Source organism: Equus przewalskii, chromosome 23 (assembly GCF_037783145.1).
Source record: "Equus przewalskii isolate Varuska chromosome 23, EquPr2, whole genome shotgun sequence".
Classification (NCBI taxonomy): Eukaryota; Metazoa; Chordata; class Mammalia; order Perissodactyla; family Equidae; genus Equus; species Equus przewalskii.
The window spans coordinates 24,274,267-24,293,791 of record NC_091853.1 but is presented as its reverse complement, the minus strand read 5'-3'; positions in this window follow the sequence as shown (position 1 = coordinate 24,293,791).

Sequence of the window (19,525 nt, the reverse complement as noted above, 5' to 3'; positions counted from 1 at the left end):
TTTCAAACAAATGACACCTAAAAAGTTCTCTCTAGAATGTAAAGAGCCACCATAATTAGCGTTATGCTTACTTAAGTTGCTGCTGTCCCTCTGCCAATTAGATCATTATTAGAAACTAGTTCTTTTTCTTTCTTTCCTTATTTTTTGGTGTTTTGTTTTATTTGTGTTTTTGATTTTGTTTGGAACTAGTTTCTACCATTAATGTCCTATAAATGTTCGGTAGATGGACAGTAACTACTAAATAAATAATGAAAGTTTTATTAGCTGCTGAAAGTGAAAGGTTGAACCATGTAAAATAAGAAAACTGATTTTAAAAATAAATATATACACGTTGCAATGAGCATTGTGCTTTGGTGGTCTTAAAACATGGTATGCTGGGCTGGCCCAGTGGCATAGTGGTTAAGTTTGCACACTCCACTTCAGCATCCTGGGGTTCACTGGTTCGGATCCTGGGCACAAACCTATGCCCCACTTATTAAGCCATGCAGTGACAGGCATTCCATATATAAACTAGAGGAAGATGGACACGGATGTTAGCCACTCTCCCTCAGCTAGGAAAAAAAAAGAGGAGGATTGGTGGTGGATGTTAGCTCAGGGCTAATTTTCCTCAAAAAAGGAAGATTGGCCACAGATGTTAGTTCAGGGCCAATCTTCGTCACCAAAAAAAAAAAAAAAAAAAAAAAAGGTATGCGACTCATTCATTTAAACAATACTGCCTTATTCAAAACATTTTAGAGACATGTTCTTTTGGTATTATTATCAGAGCCTCCGTAACAGCCATATAAGAAAAAAACTGCTTTCCAGTCAAATCTCAATGTTGACAGAATTCAGTACTGTTCTTTCTCTTTTTTAACTTTTCATTATGGGTAATTTAAAAAATATACAAAGTAAACAGAATAGAAAAGTGAAGTTTTATGTACTGCTCACCCAAAACTAATAGCAACATTTTGTCATTCTTATATCATCTTTATCTTCACAAACTCCCCATTCCGACTTAGTTTTTATTCATTATTTTTTCATTTTTAAGGTAAATTTCACATACATTGAAATGCACAAATGTTAGCTGTACAGTTTTGACAAATGGATACACCTTTGTAACCCACACTCTATCACGATATAGACCGTTTCCATCTACCAAGAATGTTTCCTTGTGTCCCTTCTTAGTCACTTGCGCCCAAAAGCAGCCACTCTTCCATGTATTCATCTTACATTAATTTTGCCTGTTCTAGGATTTCAAATAAAAGGGATCCTACAATATGTGCTCTTCATGTCCAGCTTCTTTAATAAAGGTCTTTCCCCCCAGCTTCCAATAAGGTTTTCTCTGATTTCGTTTCGGCCCTCCCTGACAGCCTCCTCAGGGCTCCTGCTGATGCTCTCCTGGAGGCCCTTCCAGCTGCTGCCCACTACCCGGTCCCCAAACCAGTGCCACACCTTTTAAGATTCTGTTTCTGCAGCATTCCACCTCCAGGCACCTTGATCTGTCCCAGTTCTCCATTGCTGAGTAACCAACCGCCCCACACCTAGTGGCTTAAAAGACCAACAATCATTTATTTTGCTCATGAATTTGCAATTTGCGCAGAGCTTGGCAGAGACACCTCATGTCTGCTCTGCACAGCATCAACTGGGATAACCTGCAGACTGGAAATGACTCCATGGGAATGGGCTGAAATCCTGTGAAGGCTCACTCGCGTGTTGGGTGGTCGATACTGGGCTGTCCGCTGAGACACCTGCGCATGAACGCTCCTTGTTAGTTTCCTAACAACATAGTGCCTGGGTTCTAAGAACAAGTGTCCCACAAGAGCAAGGTAGAAGTGTGTGGCATTTGTATGACCTAGCCTCAGAAGTCACAGAGTGTCACTTCCACCATTGTCTTTTGTTCTCTATTGACACAGTTCCAATGGTCTAGCCAGGTACCAGTGGAAGGAATGCGGGAGATGTGATGTGAGGCGGACGCCATCTTTGGGAAATAAAATCCTATACACTACCAATGAGGGATATTACTTAGCTTTAACCTGTACTTTTAACTTGTTTTTTACAAGTCTGGGTTCTAAATGATATTTTTGTATTTCTGAAGATCAAACCCATTATCAAGGAAGTATAATTGAGATATTGGGAAGAATGTAGTAGAAGCTTTCAAATTCCAAAAGTTTTTAAAATATTTTGAACAAAGGCATCATCATTGGAAAGACTTTTTGGATCCATAAATAATTCTAACTCTATGTCCATAATTCTACGTCCTTTAAAATAGATTGTTTATTCATATGCGCAACTGAATGCATTGTCTACTCTGACTATCAGTTACAATGGTTAGATTATCACTATCAAGAAGAGAATTAAATTTTGCTGGCAAGAGGCAGACTAGCTAATTTCTCAAGCCCCACCCCAACACCTGCCAATAATTTCATGGGCAGTTTGGTGTTGTTAATTACTAGCATGCTTGATTCTTCTTTCCCACTAGCACATTTTTAAAAAGAAAATCAATTACCATATACTTTCTGTAAATATAACCCAAGAGTATACAACAGTGTAATTGTATGTTCTTCCAAGGGGTAGCCTTTTAAAAGTTGGTTGTAGGATCTCTTTTGCTAAACTCTGTATCCAAAGGAAGATATAATTGATACAGACTTTTAGGGAAATCCCCGAGAAGTATTTAATATATAATCCTGTCTGCTAGATTTGAGACACCCAACTGCAGGGAGACTATTCTATAGGTATAGGGAGGGTGCCTCTTCTCTTGAAAACTTCTGCTTATAAATAAACCATCAATTCTGAGTCTATACACTCCTGTTACCCCTCTGCCATTTATTGGGAGAAAGGTAAGAAGAAAAGAATATATGGAAATGTCAGTGATAATCGTTTAGTCTTTTTAGTTGGGACCAGTTGGAGAAGAAGAATCTCACTTACTGAGTGACAGCCACACTGGCTACAGAAGAAAAACAAGCACAGAGAGGTAGCTGCTTGCAGAGGATCCAGATATTCCAGAGCAAATATGTGATAGAAAGCTTCATGGGAAATATTGTTTTAGAAAATAGTTTAAGTATGATCTTAGAGAAAAACTGACAGAAGATTTTCCTACCATATACTGCCTGTGAGTACTACCTAATATGTAATATATATTATTTACAGTATGTGAGCTCCTCAGCTTTCTTTCCTCTCTTTATGCATTAACCTATTTTTCTAAGTTATATGGTCTCTTTTCAGAGATTCTTCGGTTGACTATTTTGTTATTAAGAATATTTTCTAGATAATAAATCTTTAGCACTGTGTAGATTATCAGCAGGCTTTAGGAGATCTTAAAAGGTGAAAATAAATTTGGTTATTCATATTGCTTAAGATAGCCAGCCCTGGTGGTCTAGTGGTTAAGATTTTGGGCTGTTTCCGCCGTGGCTCAGGTTCTTTTCCCTATCGTGGAATCACACACCTGTCTGTCATTTGTCATACTGTGGTGGCTGTGTGTTGCTGTGATGCTGAAAGCTATGCTACTTGTATTTCAAATACCAGCAGGGTCACCCATCGTGGACAGGTTTCAGCCAAGCTTCCAGACTAAGACAGACTAGGAAGAAGGACCTGGCCATTCATTTCCGAAAAAAACTGGCCATGAAAACTTCGTGAATAGTAGCACAGCATTGTCTGATATAGCGCCAGAAGATGAGAGGATGGTGCAAAAAGACGGGGCAGGGTTCTGCTGCGCCGTGTACAGGGTCACTAGGAGTCGGAATCAACCTGATGGCACTAACAACAAATTATTCAAAGTTTTTTGTCTTTATTTCTCGAAAACCTCTAGTGGATGGTTGTCATTGCCTTCTCATTGCCACTACAAACACAATCACTTCGCTCCCAATAAAGTTATTTCTGGTTCTCTCTTGTTTTTTTATTTTGTTCTAAATGGGTCTCTCTTTGACAGCAACAGAGTGAAATGTCTTGAAGGGGAAATTGTTCCACATAATAGTTTGAAATAAAATGCCTGTCAAATTGGATTGATTGGGGCTCTGAATGCAGCAATATTAATATTAAGTGAAGAAGATATCTTCCACGAAAATCTTTGGGTGAAATAATATATGAGTCACAGGGCTATACTCCAAGATGCTAAAGTGGGGGTCACGATATGAAAATGAAATGCCAAATCCACTAGAAACTATAGAAAAGTGTCTAGAGCTTGAGGCATAGAAGAAAAAGAAAAATCATTGGGATTATCCAAGGCTTTTTAGAATTTATTTCTTGAAACCCATTAGTGAATTGTCATCATTACCTATTCATCGCCAGTGCAAACACAGTCACTTTGTTCCCAATAAAGTTATTTTTTAGTCTCTCCTTGATTTTGATTTTGTTCTAAATGGATCCTTCTTTGACAGTAAGAGAGTGCAATGTCTTGAAGGGCATTTGGGAGGTTAGGTGGTGGAGGGAGGGAGAGGAAAAAAGACAGGCTTCTCCGTTCTTTTATCAGTGGTTCTCAAACTTTCATGTGCTTAAGAATCAACTGGGGAGGGAGGCATGTTAAAAATGTGGGTTTTCAGGCCTCTACCTCACAGATGCATCCTGAGGCTCCCCAAAGATCAGTTAGTTTTACCCCTGGGGCCAACTGGGTACCTCTGGACTGGATCTATGCATCAGTTCCTCTCAACTTTGTAGAGTTGCCCTTCCTAGTTCCGTCCTCTGAAAACACTTTAAATGCTTCTTCTGAAGTAGCCTGAACCTGGGGCTAAATCCTGACGTAACCTAGAAACTTCAGATGCAGAATCTACTCGCCAGCATCTTCAGGTTTTGAATGAATGTGTGGTCTCTCAAGGTCCAAAGATTGTTAACTGGCTTTAATGTTTATTGTAGATCTAAAACACATTTATTATACATTGAACATTGTTTTAAAATTGCTTCAGCAATTTATGTGTTGAGGGGATATGTTTGTTCCTAGCAGGACAGTTTGTTTGGGCAGGAATGTCTCTTTACCCTGTCACTGCTGGCATCTTTTTGGGCTGAGCCAGGTGAATAGGTAGTCAAATGTGGATTCAGTCAGCTTAACTTACATTGAAGTGCTTTGCATCCACTGACATACATAGGAACTGAGCAGTCTCCTTAATGGGAGACCAGGCAAGAATACAACTGCCATCCAGTAAGGCTTAAGAATGCAATAATATTTCTGATGAACTGGGGTAGGACCAAACCAAGTCTGGATCACAGGAAACGGCAAAGGGATCCTTAACAGTGAAAGGGATGTTTTAATTATCTATTGCTAAATAATAAACAACCTCAAATTTGGGAATGCCTCATAACAACAGGAATTGGAGCAAGGAACAGAGGGACTGGCTCACCTATGCTCCATGATGTCTGAGGTCTCAGCTGGGATGATCCCAAAGTTTTGGAGCTGGAACACATGGCTGCCCAGCCCCCACCCTCTTGTCTGTCTCTCGGCACACAGCCTCTCCACATGGCTAGCTTGAGCATCCCCAAAACATGGCAGCCTCCTTGTTGTCAGACTTCTTACATGGCATCAGGGCTCCAAGGCAAGTGTCCTAAGAGGCCTGGGTGGAAGCTGCAAATCTTCTTATGGTCTAGCTTCAGAAGTCCCAGAATATGACTTCTGCCACATTCTGTTAGTCGAGTAAGTCACTAAGACCAGCCCAGATTCAAGGAGAAGGAAACAGACTCCACCTATCAATGGGAGCAGTAGCAAGGAATTTATAGCCATCTTCAATCGTCTGTAGTTTATCCTCTGGCCACAATTATCTACACTCATCCCATGTGCAAAATACACGTATCCCCTCCCAAGGCTTCCAAAAGTCTCATCCCATTTTAGCATTGACCCAAAGTGCAGCATCTCATCATGTAAATCAGAATGAGACTCCTCAATGCAGTTTCTTAAATGCGTTTCCTTTTGATCTGAAGACCTGTGAAATAAATACAAGTTAGCTGCCTCCCCCACACACCCAATACCGAGTGGTGACACAGGACTAAGGTAACTGCAATAAACACTGCCATTCAAAAAAGGGGAGGATGGAATACAAGGGTCATAACAGTCACTGGTCCAAAATGTTTATGAAATCTATCTAGACCTGTATCAAGGGTTTCTTCACTCTGAAGCTATTTCTTACATTGAGACTCTTTTGCTGAGAGAGACTGGGGATAAGACACAATTTCATTTTCAAACACAAAAAAGTTATGACTCCTTAATATGTCCTCTGAATTCTCAAAAATAGAACAATTCCATCTTCAATTTTTCCTCACTTCTCATATTTTGTAATAAGCAACTAGAAAGGGCCAAGTAGTACTTTCAGCATTCTGCCCAGAAATCTATTTAGCCAGATCATCAAGACTTTTCTTTTTCCCACATGACCACAGGCAACAGTTTGGCTAACTGTTCTGCTGGGACACAACTTGCATGCCCTTTCCTCTTGCCTCTGATAACATTTTCCTCACCATCCTTCAAGGCCTTACTAAGAGTTTCATGAGGCTCTTCCAGTTTTCATAAGCAGCCTCCTCAGGGCCCTTCCAGTTAATACCTACCAGCCAGTCCCAAACCAATGTCATGGTTTAGGTTTTGTAAAGGCAGCACTGCACTCTTGGTACCAAATTCTGTTCCTGTCACTTATGCTCTGTAACTACCCGAAACAACAATCGTTTGTTTGGCTCACAAATCTGTGGGTCTGGAATTCAGACGAAGCACCATGGGAATGGTTCATCTGTACTCCATGATGTCTGGGGTGTCAGCTGGTAAGACTTGAACAGTTTGAGGCTAGAACAGGGAGGAGCTTGCTTGGTGTCCTTACAGCATGGTGGCCTCAAGGTAGACAGACTTTTTTAACTAGTAGCTCAGGGCTCCAAGAATGAATCTACAGGGGCCAAGGCAGAAACTGCAGAGCTTCTTATGATATAGCCTCAGAAGTCCTAGAATGTCACTGCTGACACATTCTGTTGTCAGGCAAGTCACTATAGCCAGCCTAGGTTCAAGGGAGTGAAATTAGACTCCTCTCATAATGAAGTAGCAAAGAATTTGCAGCCATCTTTAATCCATCATAAGAGATATTATAGATATCAAGAATTGGTTCACTCAACATACATTTCAACTTCATTTTATCATTATTGCAGAGACTGAAAAGCTAAAAGCTACATTTCTCCCACTCTCTTGCAGTTGGGTTTAAAGATATGAAACTAAGTCTAGTAAACGGAGAGACAAGGAATAAGGCATCCATTTTACTGGTGTACACATGCAGAGGCAGTGAAGTTCTACAGTCGTCAGCTAAAGTGGCAGTGGGTAGGCAGAATTCTAAGATAGCCCCTAAGATCCTCTCCCCCTGGTGTACACACCTTATCTTGGTTATTTAATAAAACACTAATCTAGGTGCTGTTGTGAAGGGATTTTGCAGATGTAATTAAAATCCCTCTCCAGTTGACTTTGTTATAGGGATTATCCTAGTTGGACCTGAAGTGATAATCAGGTGAGTCTTTAAAAGAAGTCAGACAGACACTCTCCTCTTGACCTTGAAGGAACCAACTGCCATGTCGTGACAGGAAATAGCAGGCAGCTTCTAGAGCTGAGGACAGCCCAGGTTGACAGCCAGCAGGGAGGCAGGGACCTCAGTCCTACAAATGGAGCTAAATTCTTCCAACAACCGAGAGCTTGGAAGAGAACATTGAGCCTCAGATGAGATGGCTACCACAGCAACACCTAGACTCTGAGCAGAGAACCCACTGGAGCTACCTGACTTCTGATCATGGAACTGTAAGATAGTAAATGGATGTTCTTTTAAGCCACTGGGTTTGAGGTACTTTGTTCCACAACAACAGAAACCTAATCTAGGCAGCATTGCAGTTCGGCAGAAAGCTTCTTGATTGTCACAAGGTGGAGTGATTCTACAGCCAAAAGATGTAGCACGGAATGTTCCTGATTCTACAACTTCTTCATCACGGCGGAGGCTGGCAGTCCCTTGGCAACTAGTTTTGCAGTGGATTTGGGAGTCATTCCTGAAAGCCAGCCTAGTGTTTTTTCAGTTCTTCCAAGAGTTCCAGAAGCAAGAGTGGAGTCTGTTTTCTGTATTTGACTAATATAACATTGTTTGAACCTATAAGCCATACTCAGCATCAAGACCTAAAGTACAATGTAAGGGATGCTCGTTCCTGTGACTGGTAAAGGATTTCATCCCAAACCAATTTTTCTTGGCATTTGATCCCACCTGGGGGCAAATGTGTCTATGTATTTATAAATTGAAAGAATACTTCAGGGCACAAGCCACTTTGTTGCAGAACTGTCTCAATATAACAAAACAGAGAGCAGCCTTTCTTTCATCCCATGGAACTATTAATGCCCAGATGACTCAGAGACAACTTGTAATGATGACAATGGATTCAGTGACACTAGGACATTTGCGGATTCTATTGAATTCTTTCAACCACCAGGGAACTTGGAAGAGGACATCAGTTGGGTAGTAGATGTAAAATTAGGCTTCCAGAAGGATGTCAGCATTCCCCCTGGACACACGGATAAGAGACAAGCAAGACTATGTTGCTGATATGTACATATAATCACGCTTAAGGATTCTCAAGAATGCTTAGAGAATGAAACCCTCATTAAAGATCTAGTGGTGTCAAAGACCTCAAACAGAGATAGATAAGGTCTATTTGTTGCTTCTGGATTAGCTCAAAATGTGGAAAAATGTACAGACAGGTTCTGGTGCCTGGTGGAGGATTGATGAATGGACCTACACACGATGATTCTATCTGATCAGAATCTTGTTTATTAAATGATAAAGTCTGTAAAGTGCACTGGACAGTGCCTGGCATATGGGAAGGGCTTAGTTCTCAGTAAATGTAGTTCTCTGAATCCTTTCTACGAAAGTAACTACATACATATGAAAATTTGCTAAATTTTGTACAGAATTACAGTAAAAGGTGTGGCTCCCACTCTCAATCAGCTTCTAACCCAACAGATAAAAATTTAAAATGGTTATTTCTCAAATAATTAGTGAGTTTAAGAGAAAAAGAAAAGTGACAGGTGTTTGTAACACCTTTTGTTTTAAAGAGCTCTACTTTTATAATATGATTTCATTACTTGGAACGTGGACATTTTTCTATATTGCAACACCAAACAATAGCACATAGTGTGGGAGTAAAGGGAAAGTGAAATGGGCGATTGAATATAATCAAGAAAAAACTCAAACCATAGGAATGGTGAAGCCAATATGGCTACACATTAGGACTCATACTCAGATTCTTTTAACTTTGCAAAACTTTTCTCAAATATATTTAGACACAAGGTGTCAGCACAACCTTGAGCTCACTAATTCTCATTAAAATATCCAGATAATTAGGTAGGGAAGATGTGGTCTAAAGATGGCAATGTAGCTTAGTTTCTCTATTTTGTGTCCTAACACTCTGCTTAGTTATTTAGTAGTGAGGATTTTTAAATGCTGTAATACAAACTCAAAGGGGTGCTCAAAAATAATATTAAGACAAAGCAAGCCATAGGAAGGCAATAAAATTTATCCAATGGAATCACATAATAAATCATATAGATTTTACAGAAACAATTTACATGGTAATAAACCTCTCATATGATTATGAACAATGTGTATAGTTTACTGTTGTTTGTTTCATGCCTAATTAGAAGTCATGCATCTCAGACTATTAATAATAGAAAGCTATTTCTACAAATATATTGTCGCTAACATGTACCTGCTCGGGCTCAAGTGGAATCCAAGCAACTGTTTTCAATAATAAGTTAAAGAATATATCTTTCCAGATTTCCACTTCTTCTAACAGTATTTTATTTATTTGTATCCCTCCATTGACTGACAGTTGGACTATTACTCTACCTGGGAATAAAGCTGAACATTACATAATGATAAAAGGATTAGTTCACCAAAAAGACATACCAATCCTAAATGTGTATGCACTAATAGCTGAATATTTGCCTTCATGCTCAGTGATTTTCTTAGGATAAATTTGCTGGATCCAAGTATGTAACATTTCTAAACCTTTATAAATCATGCCATATTGCACTCTAGAAAGGTTGTACCAGTTTTTACTCCTAGCCAGAAAATTATGAAATTGCCTGCCTCTCTTCATTTTTCCAAAACCAGATGACCATTCCATCTAAAATAGTTTTTACATATGGTTTTGTTACTTTCAATTTCTCCTACTAACAGCAACAACCATAGCATAGAGATTTTTTTTAAGTATGAATTCTTGCGTCTTCTTTCAAAAACAGTCATTCTATTTGCCTGTAAACCTAGTGCTTCAAAATGCTTAAGAGTGGTTCAAAGGTTTTCTTTAAAATTTGATGCACAATGGTTATTTCAAACAAACGTGTGTGTGTGTGTGTGTGTGTGTGTATGTATGTGAGACATGGTCAAGATAAGTAAATTCTCCCCTCCTAGCCTATGTATATCTCTATCACTAAATTGTCACATCATTTTATAGTTATCCAATTATACGTTTTTCTTGATATATTGTGACCCTCCTTAAGGACAGAGATTTTTGCTGTATATGTTTTTGGGTGTCTTGCAAATACAGTCATATAGTGACCATTTGATAAATGTTTGGTAAAGAAAGGCTGCAACAAAGGAAGAAATCTGGAAGAAGATAGAAACTTCAACTTGGTCCTTATCCACAGTGTCACAAATTTCAATTAGCATAATCAATCTTATTAAAAAAGGTTCATTGTATTCCTTTTTAAAAATTAATTCGTTGGTTTCTAAATCAATCAACTGTAATAAAATCCACGTAGAATGCACTGCAGGAGCATACCTACCTAGAACCCATCAGAAAATTCTCTCTTGACTAAATTTTTTATAAACACCAGCTGATAATCTTCATTTCACATTAATGAAAGGGTCTGGTTGACAATTGTCAGAATGTTATATGTGAACTACCTCAAACCATGTATAAGGGATTTGCATCTCTTTCTTTCCTGGTTAATTGCCAAATTAGGTTTTATTTTATTAAAATAAGGGTAAAACTTTCATTACAATTAAAATTTTATATATGTGTAAAACACTTGTAAAAGCTAATAATGAGGATTCCATTAGTCTGAAACTTCTGTTTAACCAGAACTACACTGTTCATAGCGATGACTAAAGTATGCAATGTTTTAAAATGCATTCCGAACTATCGAGGACTTAATCATATTCAATATATGTTTATACGTCATATTCAAATAATTTGAAAATTGATGATGCATGCAGAATCAGCAACGATTTTAGAACCATAGTTGATTTTAGAGATTATCAAATTCAACCGCAACATAGTACACATAAGAAAACTGACAGGTTAAGTCACGTGTCCAAAGTCACACAGCTAGTTAACGTCACAGAGGAGCTGGACCCCAAGTCTATTGAACCCCAGCCAATTACTGTGTCCATCAATTGGCCAGATTGACCAACTAACCACTTCTTTCTTCAGTTGAGCATAATTCCTTACCTAGAGAATAGAGAGGTCTTTCTGTAGTAGTGTGTAAAAGAATGATAGGTCAAACGGCCAATCACATAAAAGATAGCAGATCTCTATGATGAAGAAAAGTTAATTTCCTAACGTCTCAAATTTGAAATGGAATCACTCAGAATTAACTCTTCAGCCTAGGATCCTCCTTATCTTATTATAATTCTAGTTTTGGCATGACCCTAAGCATCTGGTATCTACTTGTTAGCTAACAATGAAGAGCAATAAGAATTAACAAGAAGTGGGACTGGCTGGTGGTGTAGGGGTTAAGTTCACGTGCTCTGCTGCTGTGGTCCAGGGTTCACAGATTCAGATCCAGGCACGGACCTACAGACCGCTCCTCAAGCCATGCTGTGGTGGTGTCCCACATACAAAACAAGAAAGGAAGATTGGCAACAGGGTCAATCTTTCTCAACAAAAAAATAAAATAAAAGTAACATCTTTTAAAAAACCAAGAATTAACAAGAAGTAACTCAATCCTCATTCTTCTCCCCCTTAATGATCAATTTGAGCATCTTTATCTCATTAATATCTGACTGTGAAATCCCTTGACACCTGAAAAGACTACAATTTATTTATAAGGATATGGTACCTGATTGTGAAGCATTCTGCCAGCAGAGGTTTTTCAAAGATTTATCTTTCTACTGGAGTAAATATCACATTTTTAATTATTCATAATGTTTCTCCTGTTTTACCACAAGCTTCCTCAGAGGACAGAAGTGCATTAAGACGGAAGTGCTGTTACTATAAGAGTGTGAAGTGTGAATAGAATATATAGATGTATATTTTAGCATTTGATTGTTATTCTTGGCAAACAAAATTAAACCTGATTTACAACCCTGCAGTCAGAAAAAACAAAAGGCTTAAAGTGAAGCAACAGAATATGTACTATACACACACCAGCAAACTTAAATGAAAAATACTCATGGTTGGAGTGGAAACCGGAAAGACTTCATTTTCTCAACAGCTCTATTAGGAAGGTAAAAATGTGAGCACACTTATAAATACGACCAGGAAAGCTTTATTTAGTTTTATGCTAAGGAGATGCTCTACAGTTGGATCTTGTATACAAGCTAAGTTTGATGATGCTTCTTTTCTCACATTGAATACTTAATAATTAGTCAAAAAAAGATACTTTCTGTGTTTTGTAAGGTTACCTGGAACCATTAGGTTACTATCTGATAAATGCTAAGGTTGCAAGTAGTCCCACAGGCTTTTCTTTCAGGTTCATTGATGAATAATTTACATACAGTAGAATTCATCATTTTTAGTGTACAGAGTACAGTCCTGCGAGTTTCAAGAAAAACTTACAGTCACATAACCACCACTATCATCAAGACACAGAGCATCTTCCTCTCCCCAGAAGTTTCCTCACACTTCTTTATATTCAACCCTCTTCTGCCACTTCCAGTACCTCTGTACCACTAATATTTTTTCTGTGGTTTTGCCTTTTTGAGATTGTCACTTAATGGAATCATCCAGCATTTAACCTTTGAGTCTGGTTTCTTTCATTTAGCATAAAGTACTCAAGACTCATCCATGCTGTCTAGTTTTTCAGCAGTCCATTCCTTTCCATCACTGAGTAGTGTTCCATGACGTGGACCTTCTGGTCTGTGTACCCACCCACCAGTTGATGGACATTTCTTTTGTTCCCAGTTTTTGATGATTATAGATAAAATAGCTATAAGCATTCACATACAATCTTTTGTGTGTGTGAATGTAAGTTTTTATTTCTCTTGGGTAAACACCTCGAAGTGCGGTTGCTAAATCATATGCTAAGTATATGTTAACTTTATTAGAAACTACCAAACTGTTTTCCAAAGGGTTATAACATTTTGCATTCCCACCAGCAATGTATGAAACGTCAAGTTGCTTTGCATCCTTGCTAGCACTTGATATCGAAAGATGTGTTTGTTTTGTTTTTTAATGTTAGCCATTCTAGTAGGTATGTAGCGGTAACATTGTGATTTTAATTTGCATTTTCCTAATGATTAATAATGTTGAGCATCTTTTAATGTGCTTATGTGCCATTTGTATATCTTCTTTGGTGTGGTGTATGTTCAAATCTTTTGCCCATTTTCTTATTGGGTTATTTGTTTCTTTATTATTGCGGCAGATTTTTTTTTTTTTTTTTTTTTTTTGGTGAGAAAGATTGGTCTTGAGTTATCATCTGTTGCCAATCCTCCTCTTTTTGCTTAAGGAAGATTGTCCCTGAGCTAACCTTTGTACCAATCTTCCTCTATTTTGTATGTGGGACACCACCACAGCTTGGCTTGGTGAGCGGTGTGTAGGTCTGCACCCAGGATCTGAACTCGTGAACCCCGAGCTGCCAAAGTGGAGCACATGAACTTAACCACTATGCTACCAGGCTAGTCCCTGAGGCCTTTTATTTTTTTTAAGCTCTTTATGTATGTAATGTGGTTGCGAGTCCTCTAGGAGATATGTGTTTTGCAAATATTTTCTCCCAGTCTGTGGCTTTCTTTTCATTTTCTTAACAGTGTTTTTGAGGGTCAGAGGTACTTAGTTTTTGTTTTGCTTAGCCTTTGTAGGTTTTTTGCATATGATGTCCAACTGTTCTACCACTGTTTCTTGAAAAGACTGTCTTTTCTCCTTGAACTGCCTTTGCACCTTTGTCAAAAATCAATTGACCGCGTAAGAGTGGGTCTGTTTCTGGACTCTCTATTCTGTTCCAATGATCCATATGTCCATTCTTTCACCAAATACTATACTGTCTTGATTACTATAACTTAATGGTAAGTCTTGAAATCTTTGGTGGTGTGAGTCCTCCAACTTTCTTCTTATGGCAGTCAATAGAGAGAAGTGAGAAATGTGGGTAAAATGGAGACTGCATGACCAAAATATAAACACTGACTGAATTTAATCTGTAGACTGCCGGTTTGTCTAGAAGGAGAAAACTTCCTGATGGATCTCTTACGGAATGCTAGCCCTTGCAGAAGTCTCCTTCAGCCTTCACAGCAACCAGGGCTTGCTCTCAGCAGAATTTACCAATTTATCCAGAAAAAAAAAGGCACTGTGTGACACAGAGAGCACATGGCCCATCTTCCGTGAGGGCCGCAGGCACTCTACAAATCATCCCTAAGGAATGAAGAGTTCCCATTGCTTACTGGTGGTTGGAATTCCTTTAACTGAGGAAAAAGATTTTAAGTTCACATTCAAAGATGAGACTTAAAATGCAAGTAGCTGTTTCTTAAAAAGTTAAATATTAACTTACCATATGACCCAGAAATTCTACTCCTAGATATCTATTCAAGAGAAATGAAAACAGATGTCCACACAAAGACTAGCTGGTGAATGTGAACAGCAGCATCGTTCATAATAACCAAAAAATGGAAAGAGCCCAAATGCCCACCAACTAGTTAATGGATAAACACAATGTGGTACATCCATACAGTGGAATACTATTTAGCAATAAAAAAGAACGAATTGATGCATGCTACAACATCTCAAAAATGTTGTGCTAAGTGAAAGAAGCCAGACACACAAGACTACATTCTGTGTGATTTCGTTTATGTGAAACATCTTGAAAAGGCAAATTTATAGACAGAACGTAGATTTGTGGTTGTCTGAGGTTGAGGGTGGCTACAGGGATATGCTGTAAATGGACATGAGAGAATTTAGAGGGTGATGAAACTGTTCTAAAACTGGATTATGGGTTTGGTTGCACGAATCAGTAAACTTACTAAAAATTGCCAAAATGGACACTTTTTAAGATGGGTGAATTTTATGATATGTAGATTATACCTTAATAAAGTTAAAAAATATTTGAGTACCTGCTTGAGGTAACAGTTCAGCGTGAATGAGTTTCACGTACACTGCAATTAGTTGAACTCTGAACTAGTATAGAAGGGTAGTTGTAGAACTTACCCTCTTTATTTGGGGGAGAGGATGTGGATAGCAGAAAGGCTGTGAGTGAGGGGAGAGGAGAAGAGGAGGGCACCGGAGAAAGGCAGCGCTACAGAAGGGTTAAGAGCTTGGACAGCTGGATCTTGGTTCCCATCCTGGTCCCACCACTTACCAACAAGTCATCATGGGCAAAGCATTGGTTTACTTTAAATCTCCATTGCCCTTCCGTGAAATAGTGTCTCTTATAGGACTTCTTCGAAAAAACAATGAGATAATCCATGTAAAGTACTTAGCATAGTGCCCAGCCCATAAAAAGAGCTTTTAAAATTACCTATTATTGGGGCCAGCTGGTAGCGATTAAGTTCTCGGGCTCCTCTTTGGCAGCCAGAGGTTCATGGGCAGATCCCAGGCGCCAAAGTAGGAACCGATCAGCAAGCCATGCTGTGGCAGGCGTCCCACATATAAATGGAGGAAGAGCGCACAGGTGTTCACTCAGGGCCAATCTTCCTCAGCAAAAAAATTACCTATTATTATTATTTAAAATAGTTTGTGAATAGAAGACAAAACTGCAAGGTTGCCACTAATCTGCAGATGGTGTTCGTTATTTACTCTCAACTAGGAGGAAACTAATCTATCCTTTATAACTTAAAGGGCAAGCCTGAATGCCATCAGTCTCCTTCAATGTATCGGAAGTTTCTCTGGGGGTTTCTGTGATCTCGCTAGCGCACCGTCGCCTTTAACCAAAGTAGAGGATCTTCATTGCTGGATTGTTTCTCAGGGGTCTGGTGGTGTCTCCATCCTCATCTCGCACCTCATGAATCTTCTTTCTCCCACTCCATCCTTCAGCTGCAAGTGCCATCCACTTCCTCTCCAGGCCAGGAGATATGGCTTTCTTTCATATTCCAAGTTCTCTTACACAGAACTTCACTTTTGGATCTCCAAGCTTTGGTTTTCATAAGTGAAGGGAGCCTTGACATTTTCTCTCCTGGCCAAGTCTGGCTTTTAAGACTTTTCTCTCATTCAGGATACAAAAGAATGGACAGTCAGAAATGAGCAATAACATTGTTTTTCTACCTGGTATCTGCCCTCTCTCTAAAGCAATGAAATATTAATTCAGTGAGTAAAGATATCATTCAGTGAGCTTCACATTTTTAAGAGAAATTTAAAACTACGTTGGTTTAAAATTTTCAAAATTATTCTATCTGTTACAAATACACAAAGAAAAAAGCCATTTTAAATAAAAAAGATTAAGGAATATAAAATTACTTTTAGATTATTGGTGAGACTGAAGAGAAATGGACATTTTCACACATTATTTTCACACCTTGCTGGTGGCTGTATCAATTTACTCATGAGTAAATCTAAAGGTCCAAGTGGATGTCTGCTACAGCTTGTAATCTCTTTCCCTCCACTCATCTCGTCCTAAACCCCTTCTCTCTTTCTGTGAAAATTAAGAGAAGTGACAATAGATAGGAAATCTCCAAACATGGATACTATCAAAAAAGAAAGAAATTAATGAACCAATTTTCTCATTTATAAATAATTTAGATTGCAAATCAATTTAGATAATCAAGGGCATAACCTTCTGTTTCTAACTATTATCTTTCAAGATCTGGGATAGATTATCTAGTCCATCCACATCAAGAAGCATGTTATTGTGAAAGGTACAGATTCCTTCTAATTTTGGCAATCTTGACTGTATTTTTCCTTATCTATTAATTCAGTGAATTTCTAATCTGCTGTAAATGTTGATGCTTGAAGTCTTTTTAAAGATTGGCACCTGAGCTAACAACTGTTGCCAAGCTTCTTTTTTGTTTTTTCTGCTTTTTCTCCCCAAATCCCTCCAGTACATAGTTGTATACTTTTTAGTTGTGGGTCCTTGTAGTTGTGGTATGTGGGACGCTGCCTCAACATGGCCTAATGAGCAGTCCCATGTCCGCGCCCAGGACCCGAACCACCCAAAACCATGTGCTGCCAAAGTGGAGTGCACGAACTTAACCACTCAGCCACGGGGCCGGCCCTGATGCTTGAAGTCTTAGAGGTCTATATTCAAAAAGGAGATCTTGACTCAAGTTTTCCATTCTCCCAGCAGTAAGCTTTGCATTTGGAAAATGTGGCACTTCCATCTAGATCAACCCCGCAGAAATTTTTCCTATCCCATATCTCTTAGAATGAAACTTTAAGAAGCAAAAGAGACTTCTGATCAAACATGATAGATTGAACACATATGTTTACCTCCACCCCCTCCAGAACCTCACAATATGAAATAAAGAGATATCCTAAAAGGCATAAACCCATAAAGGCAATGAGAAAGAGAAAGGAGATGACAGCATAATGTGTTAGAATTTAGAAAGTAAGTAGATGAGTGGTACGTTACTTACTAGATAAGAGAACGCTGAAACTTACACCAGTAGTGAGGCTAAGCAGGGTAACCTAGAAGCAAGACAATTAACTCCACAGAACCCCAGAAAGGCTCAGACATGAGCAGTATCATATCCCTCAAAGTACTGGTCAGGTGGGGCCAAAAACGGAAGGATAGGGTAAGTCTCGATAGGAAGCAGTAAAAACTCTCAGATCCCGCCCCCCCAACCCCACATAGTGACTGCCTTTTCCCCACCCCAGTAGAAGACTGGTTTGCTCTCTGAAGAAGCTGCACCAAGTAGCTCAGGACACAGGACATCAGGAAGGATGCTGTGCTAAAAATGAAAGTCTACATAAGAAAGGTGAGAAACTCATTGCCCTTCTTTAATCTAGCTCCCAAAACGCTGGCATCCAGGAAGATACCCCCAGCAGATGATTGTAAGAGTATTCTCTGGGAAAGTTGACCAACCAAAGAGACTCATAGATACTGTCTGCTGAGGGCACATATGACGCTGTCCACCCCTGCCACCCTGTGATGAAGGCTACAATTCCAAAACCCCACCACCACTCACACGAATGATTCCATACAGCTTCTTAGTGCCTCACTCTCACATTAAGTACACAATAGCAGAGAAAGATTGTGAAATGGAGTTGACTTAATCTCCCAGGAAAAAAAAAGAGCTAGAGACAGAAAATTGAAGAGAAAATTTTAAAAATTAAAGCATCAGTGTAGAATGCCAAACATCCATGTAACAGGAATTCCTGAAAGACTGAGTAGTGAAAATGAAGAGGAGGATGTTATTATAGAAATAATCCAAGAGAATGTCCTAGAACTCGATGACATGAGTTTCCAGATTACACCCAACACTTTACCTATTCCAAGACACATCATGAAATTTCAGAACCCTGGTAATAAAGAGAAGATCCTAAAAGCTTCCAAAGATTTTTTAAAATATCGTATACAACAGATCAGGAAGCAGAATAGCATCAAACATCTGAATAATAACAATGGAAACCAGAAAAAAAGTAATAGTATTAAAAATCCTGAGGGAAATTATTTTCCACCCATAATTCTCTACGTAGCCAAGCATTCACTCAAATAAGAGGATAAAGACATTTTCAGGTGTGCAAAGTGTATCAGTCAGAATCTAGTCAACATTCTGACTGAGACAGGGAAAATTTAATATGAAGAATTATTGATTAGTATAAGACGATTAACTACTAAATATGGTAAAAAGAGAATACAGAAATACCACGTATAGGAAGCATCTATTTCTGGTAGGGCTGAGGCAGAGTAGTACAAACCAACGAGAAAATGAACTCAGAAGAGCCTCCTCTCCGAAAGCTGAGATTCAGACCTCAGCACAGAGGCTGTGGCTGAGACCCATAATATGGTAGAGAAGTTCAGTGGGGCACTGTGGGCCAAAGCTGGTCCTCAGGAAGCTCCCACTCGAGTGTGGTTGACTGGAGCCAGCGTGCAGGAGGCCATCTACTTCAGGGAGCTGGAGCTGGCTCCCTAGAAGTCACTTGCTGGAGAACTGGAGGACTTCACTGGAGGTGAGTGGAGAAACCCACTGGAAAGCAAGTACCATTCAGTTCCCAGCACACCTGTTGGCAGCTGCAAATGGAAACTAGTAAGACAAGTCCCTTTCTTTGCCATGCCTTGCAATGTCCTTCCAGAGCCTTCTATTGCCTAAAACTAACACTGCTCCAACTGGCAAAGGAGAAACGTTTGCAGGGTCCATCTCCAGTATCCTAAAGAAGGACAATGGAGTTGAGAGGCAATAATTGACAACAGGCATGAAAAATTTCAGAAAATTTACCTCCTGTGTGCCTTTTCTTGGGAAGCTACTCATAAAATGTGACCTACCAA